The 13447-nt window shown below is 27.7% G+C and overlaps 1 protein-coding gene across 1 annotated transcript in view; it reads right to left on the bottom strand.

The window, feature by feature from the left end:
- The window catches only part of LOC117924110 (E3 ubiquitin-protein ligase BOI), a 92479-nt gene that overhangs the window by 47482 nt on the left and 31550 nt on the right, over positions 1 to 13447 (bottom strand). The window lies entirely within an intron of this gene.

Raw genomic sequence — 13447 nt, 5'->3', positions numbered from 1 at the left:
CCAATTTTTCCTAAAATACTATAATGATTTTTTTTCATAATTATTATGGTTGCAACAATAAAAATAAAAAATAAAAGGAAGTCATGTTACATCATTTAATAAATGTCATAAAAAATGCAAAAAAAATAAAAATTTAAACCCTATAAAGGATATATATTTGCATGGAGAATAAATATCTAATTCAATAAATTTTCATAAAAAATATTTCTACTTTTCACAAAATTTTCAATGGTGGCCTATCGTCTTAGGATTTTCTTTCAAGTTGCTTGTAAATGGGAATGAGTCTAGAAAAGAAAAAAAAAAATGAGAAGTAAGATTTTCAATATTTACTAATATAACCTCGCTAAATTTATAAATGAGATTACATTGACTTATAAATTATTTGTCAAGATAACTTTTACCAACCTTGACATAAGAATATTTTAACTATATATATTGACTTATAATTTTTCTATCAAGGTTGTATAACTATAAATTAAAGAAAATTTTAGCAAGTTTCATATATGTCATTATTGCCTTTATTTAGATACCTTGACATATGAATATATTAATTTTATATTGACTTATAAATTCTCTATCAAGGTTGCATCATCGTAAGTCATGGAATAATCATTGAAACTCATATATGTCATTATTGCTTTTAACTAAGTTTTATATGTCATAATTTCCCATTTAAATAAAAAATATTGACATATACTGCTTTAAGTCAAGATAATAAATGTTAATAATGACCCTTTTTCTTATAGTGATAGTACCAAAGGCAATACAGGTTGGGGCATTACCCCAAGTCCAATTAGGAACTTTCAAAGCTAAATAGTTTCCTTTATTGCTTCAGAAGCAATAACATACTCGGCTTCCATAGTGAAGTCAGTAGTAAGAAAGATTGCTTCACACTTCTCAAATTAATAACCCCACCACCTAGAGTAAATACAAACCTAGAGGTAGACTTGCAAGAGTCTCTATCATACTTAAAGTCTGAATTCATATGCCCAAAGTGTAACAACTCATTACAATAATACACCAACATATAATCTTTTGTTCTCTAAAGATACTTGATTATATGCTTGACAATTGTCAGCTTAGATTGAATTGACAACAAAGTAAATATTTGGTCTAGTACATAGCATTGTATACATAATGCTACCCACTGCTAAAACATGGGGTACTACCTTCATATGATCTTTCTTTTCAATAGTCCTAGGAAAATAATCCTAAGAAAGAGGCATTTCATGCTTGAAGGATAACTAATGCTTCTTGGAGTTTTGCATCATATACTTAACCAAAAGCTTGTCAATGTAGGTGGTTTGAAGCAATATAATCTTCCTATTGTTGCAATCCTGAAGGACCTTTATCCCAAACATATATTATCTTACCTAGATCTTTCATCTGGATCTAAGTAGATAACCAAATCTTGACTAATGACAAAAACATCATTCCCATTGAATAGAATGTCATCGACGCACAAAGCTAAAAAACTACCATGCTTCTGTATATCTTCTTGTACACACAAAATTTATCCTCGTTTTGATCAAAATCAACAAACTTGATAACCTGATCAAAACACCTATACCATGAGAAATATGCTTGCTTTAATATCTTCAAGATGATGGTCCAAGAACATTGTCTTGTCATCTATTTTCCATATTTCATAATTGAGATGCGCTGTAATGGATATGAGTATTTTGATGGATTTGAGTGTGGCTACTAGTAAGAAGGTCTCCTCACAATCAAAACCGGGTTTTTTACTATAACCCTTTGCTATCAACCTAGCCTTATAAGTCTCAACCTTTCCATTTTTTGGAACTCTAGATTACTTCATTCCCAAGCTCAGGATCTCATAGGGTAATTGCATCTATCTCTAGGCATCTTTAAATATATTGAAACAAAATAAAATGACAACAAAAACCATTATTAAGCATAGATCTAGAGATATAGTATTCATACTCGGATATGGATGTTCTTAGATCAAAATCCACCTTATGAAGATGAAGCTTGTAGTTTGCAAAGGTCTTGTAAACCCAAAGTCTTTCACCCGATAACTCTAACCACCACCTTGGCACTCCATAGGGTGGGCTTTGCTTGAGTATCAATAGCCTTACATCATGATTTACCATAGGTCTTGTTTAGTGCGCATCACATACACTAATGTTCTTATCATATGAAACTCATCTAGACAACCAAGACAAGTCATCCTTCCAATTAGGAGGTAGTGCATTATAGTCTCTATTGTATTGCCTAAATTCATGAAATAATTGTGGATAATTTATCTACTTGCAAGGAATTCATAACTTGCATACTCATGTTGTATTTAATGGACCCAAGTCAAGTACAATGTAAGAGATCTGAGTTGAATGCTCAAATAAATGTCAATGGATAAAAATAAGATAACAAAGGGATAGTCAAGTCTAACCTTGTTACATTATGTCTTGTTTTTACTGGTTTAATCCTAACAAACTCCCATTAGCCCCAATCATAAACAAAAGAGGTATAGAGGTAGATCTAGATAAGATAAAAGTCATACTCAATATGCCCATATACCTAGGACTGAGAGAGAGACAAAAGGGTTTCTAGGTAGATTATAGTACATCAAGTACCATTTCATAACTAGATTGATAGACATATTTGAACCTATATTTTGACTCTTGATGAAAAATCAACCTACAATCCTGAATAATAATTGCTAGTATGCCTTTAAGAGGATTAGAGAGTATATGTTTTCTCCTCCATATTCATATATGGCCTTTGGATGCATGTCTACTTAGCTCGATGATTTGGGAAAGGAATGAATTATTTATTATTTGAGTAAGAGGATGTTAAATTATGAGATACATTATGATTGAGTGTCTTTGCTTAGCTTGGTTTGGGCCATTAGGAGATTGAGACACTACATGATTGAGTATTATGTGCGTTTTCCCTTCTAGACCCATTAAGATATCTATTTAACAAACCTGCATTCACTAGTAGACTAATGAGATGGTTAGTGCTTTTGATAGAGTTTGACATTCAATATGTTCTCAAAAGTCTATTAAGAGGAGCATTGTTGCTAATCACTTATCCTCGTTACTGATATTCGATGGTAGAGTAGTTGATAATGATTTTCCAGATGACGAGATCATTACTATGACTAGTTTATCAAGTTGGCATGTGTACTTTGATGGTGCAACTAATCATTTTGGATACAGGATAGGTGTCTTATTGGTTTCCTCCCTATGGTGATCATGTTTCGAGGTCTATTCATTTGGTGTTTTCTTATTGACATCCCACCATGAACAATATTGTTGAGTATGAGGCTTGTTTGGTTTAAAGACCTCACTCGAGCTTGGGATTAGATAGATGGAAGTGTTTCATGACTCTAAACTTGTGCTTAGACAAATTCAGGGTGATTGGAAGACTAGAAATGTGAAGCTGAGACCATCCTATGATTATTTAAAGATACTAGTTGGGAGATTTCATGACCTGAGATATACGCATATGCTTAGAGTGCAACTAAATGAACTAAACTAAAATGCAACTAAATGAGCTAAACCTAAAATGCAATAGACTAAGTGAACTAAACCTAGAATACAACTAAGTGAGTTAAACAAAAATGCAACTAAGTGAGATAAACCTAAAATGCAACTAAGTTCACATTTGGGATCTATAAAAATCCCTTTAAAATGAATCTCTAAAAGTGGCTCAAAAAATAGTAAACCAAATGAGTGACAATGGATCACCATGGGACAGCTATAAGGAAACAAGAAGTGAAGGAAAATACATAGAATATGTGCTACTAGAACAAAATGGAGGGTGTACAGTAGCCATTAATGACCACGAAATTACTACAATCTCAAACTCCAAATGACCATGTAAAGATACTCACAAGGACTAAAAATGGTTCTCTAAAAATCAACTCAGAAAAACCTTTCAAAAATCACAAAAGTAATAAGAGCAACTACCCATTTTTTCAAGCATAAAAGTAAGACCAAAGTCTATGGCAAGGGACTTGACTTTTGGCCATTAGGTTGGGCATTAAAAGGAGCTTGAAATTTAGCCCAAAACTAAATGAAATTAAGTTTTTGCAATCAATTTTGAAGAAAAGGCAAAATAAAGTAAAATAAGGCTCCAAGAAGCATTTTCTTAGAGAAAACACATTTTGACAAAAAAAAAAAAAAATCAAACATTTGGCTCTCAATTTTTAGTTTAAAATCAATCATAAATACTTCCAAAAAAAACATCAAAACAAAGAGGAAAATAAAATCCTTAAAAGAAGAATCAAAAGAAAAATCAATGATCTCAAATCTAAAGGGGCCTTGTCTCATGATTAATTTAATGTGCTTCAAAAAAGGAGAAATAACCTAATAAATGAACAAAATCAAATCAAGAAAGACTTGAAAATAGATAAACAAAAAATTAAACAAGAGAACAAATATTTCATCAAGCATCCAAAATGAATAAAATAAAATAAAATGAGAATCCATAAATGAAGAGAAAATAAACCCAATCAAGCATATGGCCTTTCAATTTCCATATCTAATATACTCATCCTCTCATAAAACAAAAGAAAATGAAAATAAACTAAGAATAAACCCAAGAAAATAAACGAAGTTGATCTTACCCAAGAATCTCCTCTCAAGTGAAAACATTTGGCTTCTAGTATGCTAAAGCTTTCTTTCCAAGCCAAACTTGCTCCTTAAGCTTCAAGTCTTCTCTTCCCCTCCTTTCCTCTCTCAAATTTGATAATACTTCCTCTCACAATGCAAGAGAGAAATACTAAAAAAAAAAATGAGTCCTAAGGCCTTTATTTATAAGCTAAGAGAAGGTGGGGATTTTAACACTTGTCAATATCCCTATCCAAGACTCAAATTCACTTTAAAATTAGACCCAAATTAAGGAGACCTCTAACCTAGTGTTTAGGCCCACAAAATCCTCCAAAACCAATCCTAGAAAATATGGAAAAGGAAATTAGCCTAAAATAAAAGTTAGAAATGGGCTTAAGACAATTTTTGGGGTCTACAACTTGCATCAGCTCTTAGCATTCCTCTTCTCGGCTGATCCCAAATGACATAGAGAAAGGGAAGGGATATTTAGAGAAAGTTAAAGAGAGGAAGATAAAGGATATGTAAAGAAAGTTGGAAAGAGAGTGAAGATAACTAGGTTTGAGATGAGAAATGAGAGAACACCAAGTAGGGATTATGGAGTTAAATGAAACAATTGAAACTAGTTTTTTCTATGAAGAGTGAGTGTTATAGAGTTTCAATGATTCCAAATAGAGTTTGTAGCTGAAAGTGTTATAGACTTTGGGCAACTAAGTGTAGTTTCGAAAGGTGTGTGCATAGGAGTTTAGAAAAACCATTTCTTGAAAAACTATTTCCTTGATTTTTCTTTTTATATTTTCATTTAGACAATTTCCTTGAAACCAATCACACTAAAATAAATAAATAAATAAATTGAAAACATATCAAAATTGAAAGGATTGAAAAAAAAAAAAGAAATATTTCATTTCACTCCATTTTTTTCCTTAATAAAAAAATATAATTTTTAAAATTAAAATATATGAAAATTTTTTAAATAATTTAAAATTTAAATATTTAATTTCTCTTGACTTTGTTTTCATAAAAAATATTAACCATTACTGATTTTAAATTTATCATATTATTTTTAATAAATATTAAAACTAATAAAAAATAAAAATAAAAATAAAAAGGTAAAGAGCATATTTCATGAGCATGGAATATGTCATCTCATTTATTTATTTTTTTACATTATTTCTTCATCATTTATAATTAATAAATAACACATTTTACTAGACAAATAATTACTATTTTATTTTAAATGGAACAATAATTTAAAATTTATTTCTCTTAATCTTGAATTTTCATTATAAAATTAATTTAAAAATTAAAATGAATTAAAATTATTCATTTTAAAAAAAAAATAATACAGTAAGAAAGAAATGAATAATAAATTTATTTTTTTTAAATAAATTAAAATAAAATTGATAGTATATTCATTTTTTTTAAACTGGAATAATATATGTGTATATATATATATAAGAAATCAAAAAACTATTTTTCAAATTTTATTTAACTATTCTTTGTTATAAAATATGAGAATTTGTAGCATTGTGGAAACTTATGGATGATCATCTGCAATGATGTTTATCTCTTTGTGACTCTTTATAAAAGGGAGGAACCCCTAATGAAAATCAATTCAATTTCTCTTTGTGTATTCTATTCTTTCTTTCTTATTTTCCTCTTCTTTTCTTACTTTATTTTACAACACGTTATCAGCATGAATAGTCCATACAAAAGAAATATAAATATTTTTCTCTTTTCAGAGAAATAGAAAGAAGTTTTTCTCTTTAGAAAAATATAAAGACTCTTCTCTCTTCTTTTCTCACAAAAAAGTATGTCATAAACTTAAATCATGATTTACTATTTTATTTATATGCATGATAAAATTACCCTTTGATTTTCTCTTTCGCTTATTTATTTGAATACATAAATATGTACAAGTATTACTTAAAGAATATGATTTCTTTCTAGTCAAAAATCATGAAAAAAAAAATTCATAACTAGAAGTTATGAAAAATATGTACAATCCCTATAACTAGAAGTTATGGGGTAAATTACAAAATTATGGGGTAAATTCATAACTAAAAGTTATGAAAAATATGTGCAATTGTTATAACCAAAAGTTACAAGGTAAATCACAAAATTACAAGTACATGGCCAAAATGTATATGATCCCTAATTATTTATTTTTAATTATATGATATAATTGGAAGTTATACCAAACAATATTATTTAGCTAGAAGTGATAAAAATAAATAGTTCATGGCCTTAATATATGTACAAATCTACATAATGAAAGTTCATAACCTAAAGCTATGCACAATATTATATAGTCATAAGCTATAAAAATAAATAGTTCGTAGCCCGAAGCTATGTACAAATCTGCATAATGAAAGTTCATAGCTTAAAGCTATGTACAAATTTACATAATGAAAGTTCATAGCTTGAAGCTATGCACAAATTTGCATAAAAATAGTTCATAGTCTGATGCTATGTATTAATTTGTACATTTTTGTTATGACAAAATAATCATAGCTCGAAGCTATGAAAGATATTAGCTTTTAATTTCTTTTAATTATATTGTATAACCGGAAGTTATACAAAACAAAATTTTATAACCAAAATTTATAAAATGAATATTTCATAACTTGAAGTTATGTATAAATTTATACATTTTTGTTACAATAAAAAAGAATGTTTAGTAGAAACTATATAAAAAAAGTTTTCATGGTCAAAAGCTATATAAGCCATGCTTTTTGTACCTAAGGAAAAAACTTGAAAATATTGATATTTTAATTTTGTATAGCCAAAAGCTATATACAGAATTTCTAACTATGGTATAACTAGAAGTTATACAAACTAAATTATCAATTAATAATTTTATGAAATTTTATAGCTGGAAGCTATATAGAGAATATTTTATAGTTTGATGCTATGCAAAAATTTTCATTTTATCGCAATAAAATTATGGCTAGAAGTTCTAACAAATTTTGTCTTTAGTTAATATTGCCTTATTAGCTAGCTTCTTGAATTCATAGTAATTATTTTACTTTATGATGATATGAAAAATATTGTTTATCATTATCAACCTATGTAGAGAAGAAAATTATATATTCCTATATATTCTTATAATTAGAAGTTATATAATAATTTGTATTTGGTGGCCTGAAGCTACATGAAAAATAATTTGTATATCGTTATAGCCCAAAGCTATGTGAATAATTAATTAGCATATTCTTATAGCCCAAAGCTATATGAAAAACTTTTATATATTCTTGTAGTTTAAAGCCTAAAGCTATATGAAAATTTTTTTTATATATTTTATATCTTGAAAAAATATATATATAAAATATTTTCATAACCTGAAGTTCTATGGAAGAAAATAGGCATTTCCTATAAATGAAAACTATAGAGATTATTATTTTATATGTTATTATAGCTAAAAGTTATACAAAAAAATATAATAATAATAATAATATTATTATTATTATTATTATATAATTTCTCATAACTAAGATCTATGTTGAATAATTAACTTTATAATCTTTACTGGCTAGAAGTCGTATAGAAAATTTATAATTTGAAGTCATATATATGTAAAACAAAATATACGTTATACATAAATAGAGATTATTATAAGTATTATGATATAAACATTGTTGTTTCATATAGAGGCTAGAGTTACAAGAATTTTATATATTTTTATAGCCTAAAGTTATGAAATATGAATTCTTCTTTTTTTTTAAGAATTCAATTATTGAAATCCTTAACTTTCCATGTTTTGGATTTGAATGTATCATTAGTATTCTTTCTATTAGATATGAAGGTTTAAATATCTAAATCTATAATTGTCATACTTCATTTTTAAAATAGTCGTCATGTATCATAAAAAGGCATAGTTAAATGTTTCACATTTTTAAATTTATTTAAATATTTTTAGTTTTCTATTTAGTTTGTTATTATAGGTAATTTCTATGTCATTAAAATATGATAGACTTTGGTTCTTTAGAATAATATAAAAGAAAGTTTACCCACTAAAAGACTACGATCCTCCTTTAAGTTCACCATAACTAGATGTAATTGATAATAGTGAGTTTTTCATTAACAACCACCAATATTTTCTAATTGGATTGAAATTGTTCCCTGAAGTGAAGGTAACCAATTAGGAATACGATCATAGAATAAGATATGATCTAAATCTAGTATACAATAACTTCTTAATCCATGAGGGTCATTGTTTTCCCAAGAAGAAATTCAAACCCTACACCAGAGGTGGTGAAATGAAAAAATAAAAAAATAAAAAAAGTTAGGCTTGTAGAATAAACTTACCGTAGTTGAACATAAAATGATGGTTGATGCATATTAGTCATATGATCAAACATTTCATTGACTTTTACTAAAATTAAAAGAAAAATTTTAGTAAATAAAAGGTTAACATATCTAACCTAGATTATTACAACTTTCTTTAGAAATCCTAATGATAAAATTTACTGATTAATTGGTGATGAAAAAATAATTATTCTCATGTAGGATCTTTGTTTTCTCATGTTGTGTCTTTTTATCTAATATGGTACATATCATATTTTCTAAATGTTTTATTTACACATAATATTGATTGCTTAATAAGTATATTCTAAAATATTTGTCTCATTAATTGTACAATATGTAATAATTGATGTCATTACCATATCAATTTATGGAAACTTGATTGAAAGCTCTTGAAGAGCTCATACAATGTCACTAGTCGATTGATATCATTACTACATATATGAATTTATGAAAACTTGATTAAAAGCTCCAAACGAGCTCATACTACGTCAGTAGTGGCACACAAATCCATATGAATGATACTTGACATTCTATCAAATCTAGAAGAATTTGAGATATCCAACTTGGTCCCTAAGGTAAACAATGATGCATCAACTCCTTGAAATGTCAAATGGATATTCAGTAAAGAACCAAAAGTTTCTTCAACTAATGACTACTAAATTTGAACCTTTGAAGGATATTATTACATGTTATGCAAATTTCTAGTTTAAAGAGATAATTTTCCCACCATTAGGGAGAGGCAAGTCAATTCCAGAAGAATGGCGAGACATTACATGGTATGTACCCTCCTTGTCTCATCTTTATCCCCATACAAGGCAGTGTGAACTAGAAATTCAAAAGATTATTCATTTGTAAGGACTTGCAAATCAATTACCTCATGCTTTCACAAATATAAAGAAAAAAAAAATTCACGCATGTCGGCTATGAATACCCTGACACATATTGATGTCTCTAAAGAACAATTAGAGAATGTTATAGCAAGTGAATCTAAGACATGTTTGAAGTGTGGTGGACCTATTAGCTTAAAAGATTCAGTTCCTAGAAAAAAAAAAAAAAAAAAAAAAAAAAAAAAAAAAAAAAAAGGAATAACGTATGAAAAGCTTGGTGCTCTTAAAGGGTTCACAAATATGAAAGGGTCAATTGATGAAACCCAACTTGATAAACAATTCGCCCCTGAAGAGGCACAAATTGATCAAATTCTAGCATCTAGAACTGAAGATATCTCAATGAGTCACATAGTAGAAACTAGGAACCACAATGACATTATCATAGGCAATATATTTGCATTCCAAGTAGCTATTAACATCATGAGAAATGATAAAGATCAAGAACCACAAACTATGGATGAATATCGAAAAATGAATGATTGGCCAAAATAGAAAGAAGCAATCCAAACAGAGTTAAATTCATTAGCAATATGAGAGGTATTTGGACCTACAATTCAAACACCTGGAAACATAAAGCCTATTGGATGTAATGGGTCTTTGTGAGAAAGAGAAATGAGAATGATGAAATCATAAGATATAAAGCACGAATTTCTACTCAGGGTCTCTCAAAGACCTAGTATAGACTATAAGGAAACTTATTCCCCTATAATGGATGCAATCACATTTCAATACTTGATAAGTTTAACAGTCTTTGAAGAACTAAATATGTGTTTCATGGATGTTGTTACAGTCTATTTATATGGGTCAATAGATATTGACATATATATGAAAATACCTAAAGGATTCAAATTGCTCGAAGCAACTAATCCAAAACCTCGAAACATGTACCCAATCAAACTACAAAGATCTCTACATGGATTAAAGCAATCCGGACGCATGTGGTATAATCGTTTGAGTGAGTATTTGTTAAAAAAATGATATGTGAATAATCCAATTTGCCCATGTGTTTTTATCAAGAGATAAAAATTAGGCTTACAATAATTGTAGTATATGTGGATGATTTGAACCTTATAGGGTTTCCTAAAGAGCTCACAAGAACAACCAATTATTTAAAGAAGAAATTTGAAATGAAAGATTTGGGGAAAACAAAATATTGTCTCGACCTACAGATTGAGCATTTTTCAAATGGATATTAGTCCATCAATCGACATAAATAGAGAAAGTATTAAAACGATTTTATATGAACAAATCACATTCACTCAATTCCCTCATGGTTGTTCGTTCACTTGAAGTGAACAAAGACCTATTTCGTTCTAAAAAAGAAAATAAAGAATTGTTTGGTCCAAAAGTACCATATCTCAGTGCAATTAATACACTAATGTATCTTGCAAATTGTACTAAACCAAACATAACATTCTCTGTCAACTTGCTAGCAAGATACAATTTTGTACCAACTAGAAGGCATTGGAATGGAATTAAACATATATTGTGATACCTTCGTAGAACAAGTGACATGGGCTTATATTATTAAAAAAGAATCAAAATCACAATTGATTGGGTATGCAGATGTAAGATATTTTTAAATCCTCATAAAACTCAATCTCAAACAAGATATATCTTTATTTATGGCGGTATGACAATATCTTAGATATTAGTCAAGCAAACAATGATAATCACATCTTCAAATCATTTAGAAATTCTTACAATTCATGAAGCAAGTCATGAATGTGTATGACTAAGGTTAGTGATTCAATATATTCAAGAAACATGTGGACTACCGTCCATCAAAGGCAATGCAACTAAGTTACATGAAGATAATATTATTTGTATTGCACAAATTAAAGAAGGATTCATAAAAGCTAACAAAACTAAGCATATCTCCCCTAAATTCTTCTATACTCATGAGCTCCAAGAGAAATGTGAGATTGATGTTCAACAAATTCGATCATACAATAATCTAGCAGATCTATTCACAAAGGCATTACCTTCGACCACATTGAAAAAGTTAAGGTATGACATTGGAATGCAAAGATTGAGAGATCTACCAATTGAAATCTTGAAGAAATCATAATCATGTCTACATGAGGAGGAGAATACTAATACGGATATATTGCACTCTTTTTTCCTTCGTCCAAGTTTTATCCTACTGGGTTTTACTGGTAAGGTTTTTAAGGAGACAATTATCATATTCTTATGATCATCCAAGAGAGAGTGTTATAAAATATGAGAATTTGTAGCATTATGAAAACTTATGGATGATCATCCATAATGATGTTTATCTATTTGTGACTCCCTATAAAATAGAGGGATCCCTAATGAAAATCAATTCAATTTCTCTCTGTGCATTCTATTCTCTCTTTCTTATTTTCCTCTTCTTCTCTCACTTTGTTTTAGAATATTTTTCATATCTTAGTTTTAAATAAAATTTTATTGCTAAAAACATTTGAAAACTATTTTTAAGAATTATTCTTAAATGTTGTTTTAAAAATATAATCAAATAAATCCTTAATTTTTATGTCATTTTTAATTTAGATAGATTTTATTTTAATTTAAATTTTATTTAATCATAATCAATGAAAGTCTTTGTTGAATTACAATATTATAAAATGAATTAATCTTGTTCATTGAAATATAATAATATTTTATTATTTAATATTATAGGAAGAAACAACCTTTTCAAATCATCAAGATTTTTCTTTTTCAATGAAGTTGAATTACATTTAGTACCCTTTTTCAATATGAAAAGACCACGAAGGTTATTTATACTTAAAAAGCGTATGATATTTCTCAACTAATGCTTTAGAATTTTAAATATTATGGGTTAAATAAAAATAATATTACTATTTCTTAAATTTAGGATTTGATATTTATAACCCTAGAGATAGGATAAGTGAGGCGAATATGAAGTTTTTAGGTGTTTGATTCTTAGAAAGTACTAAGGAAAGAAAAAAATAATAATAAAAAAAATAATCTTTTATATTTGGTTTCATCATAAAAATATTTAAAGAAAATTTAATATAATTAAAATTAATTAAAATTTTATACATTTTAAAATTATTTCATCTGTATATAATAGAGGAAATTAAGTGAAAAGAATTCAAAGAAACATATAAAAATAATTTTTTTTTCTTTTTTTTTTCCTTCCACATTTTCTTTCTTTTTTTATTTCCTCATATTTTTCCCCAAATTTTTCAAAAATCAAATATAACCTGATTGACTCATGCTCTAATATTATATTATTATCCTTTATAAAATTGAGAAAATTTGACTGAGAAGTCAAAATTTGAGTAATGGTGAAGCAGCACACCATCCTCCCACGGCAGCAAGGTTGCTTTCCAACTTTGACTCAATATGAAAAATAAATTAATATTTTATTAATTTATTATTTAATCTTTAATAATTTTAGAAGTATATTTAATAAAAAATTTCTGTTTTCAATTGATGCTATAATCAACGTAGATTTTTTTTTCCTAATTTAAAAATATTTCAATACTTAGATTAATTAAAGAAAATTCTTCAGATGATATGAAATAGACAAATTAATTTAAAAGCGTTGAAATTATATACATAAAACATGTCACCCAAATCTCACTGAGTGTGGTTTTTTCAATTGGAAATTTTTTGTAAGTTAATAACACTTGGTGGTTAGATTTTAAAAAATTCTTAACATGATATGAA

Source organism: Vitis riparia, chromosome 10 (genome assembly GCF_004353265.1).
Source record: "Vitis riparia cultivar Riparia Gloire de Montpellier isolate 1030 chromosome 10, EGFV_Vit.rip_1.0, whole genome shotgun sequence".
NCBI classification, from domain to species: Eukaryota; Viridiplantae; Streptophyta; class Magnoliopsida; order Vitales; family Vitaceae; genus Vitis; species Vitis riparia.
The sequence above is the reverse complement of the archived record's forward strand: the minus strand, read 5'-3'. Positions and strand labels throughout refer to the sequence as shown.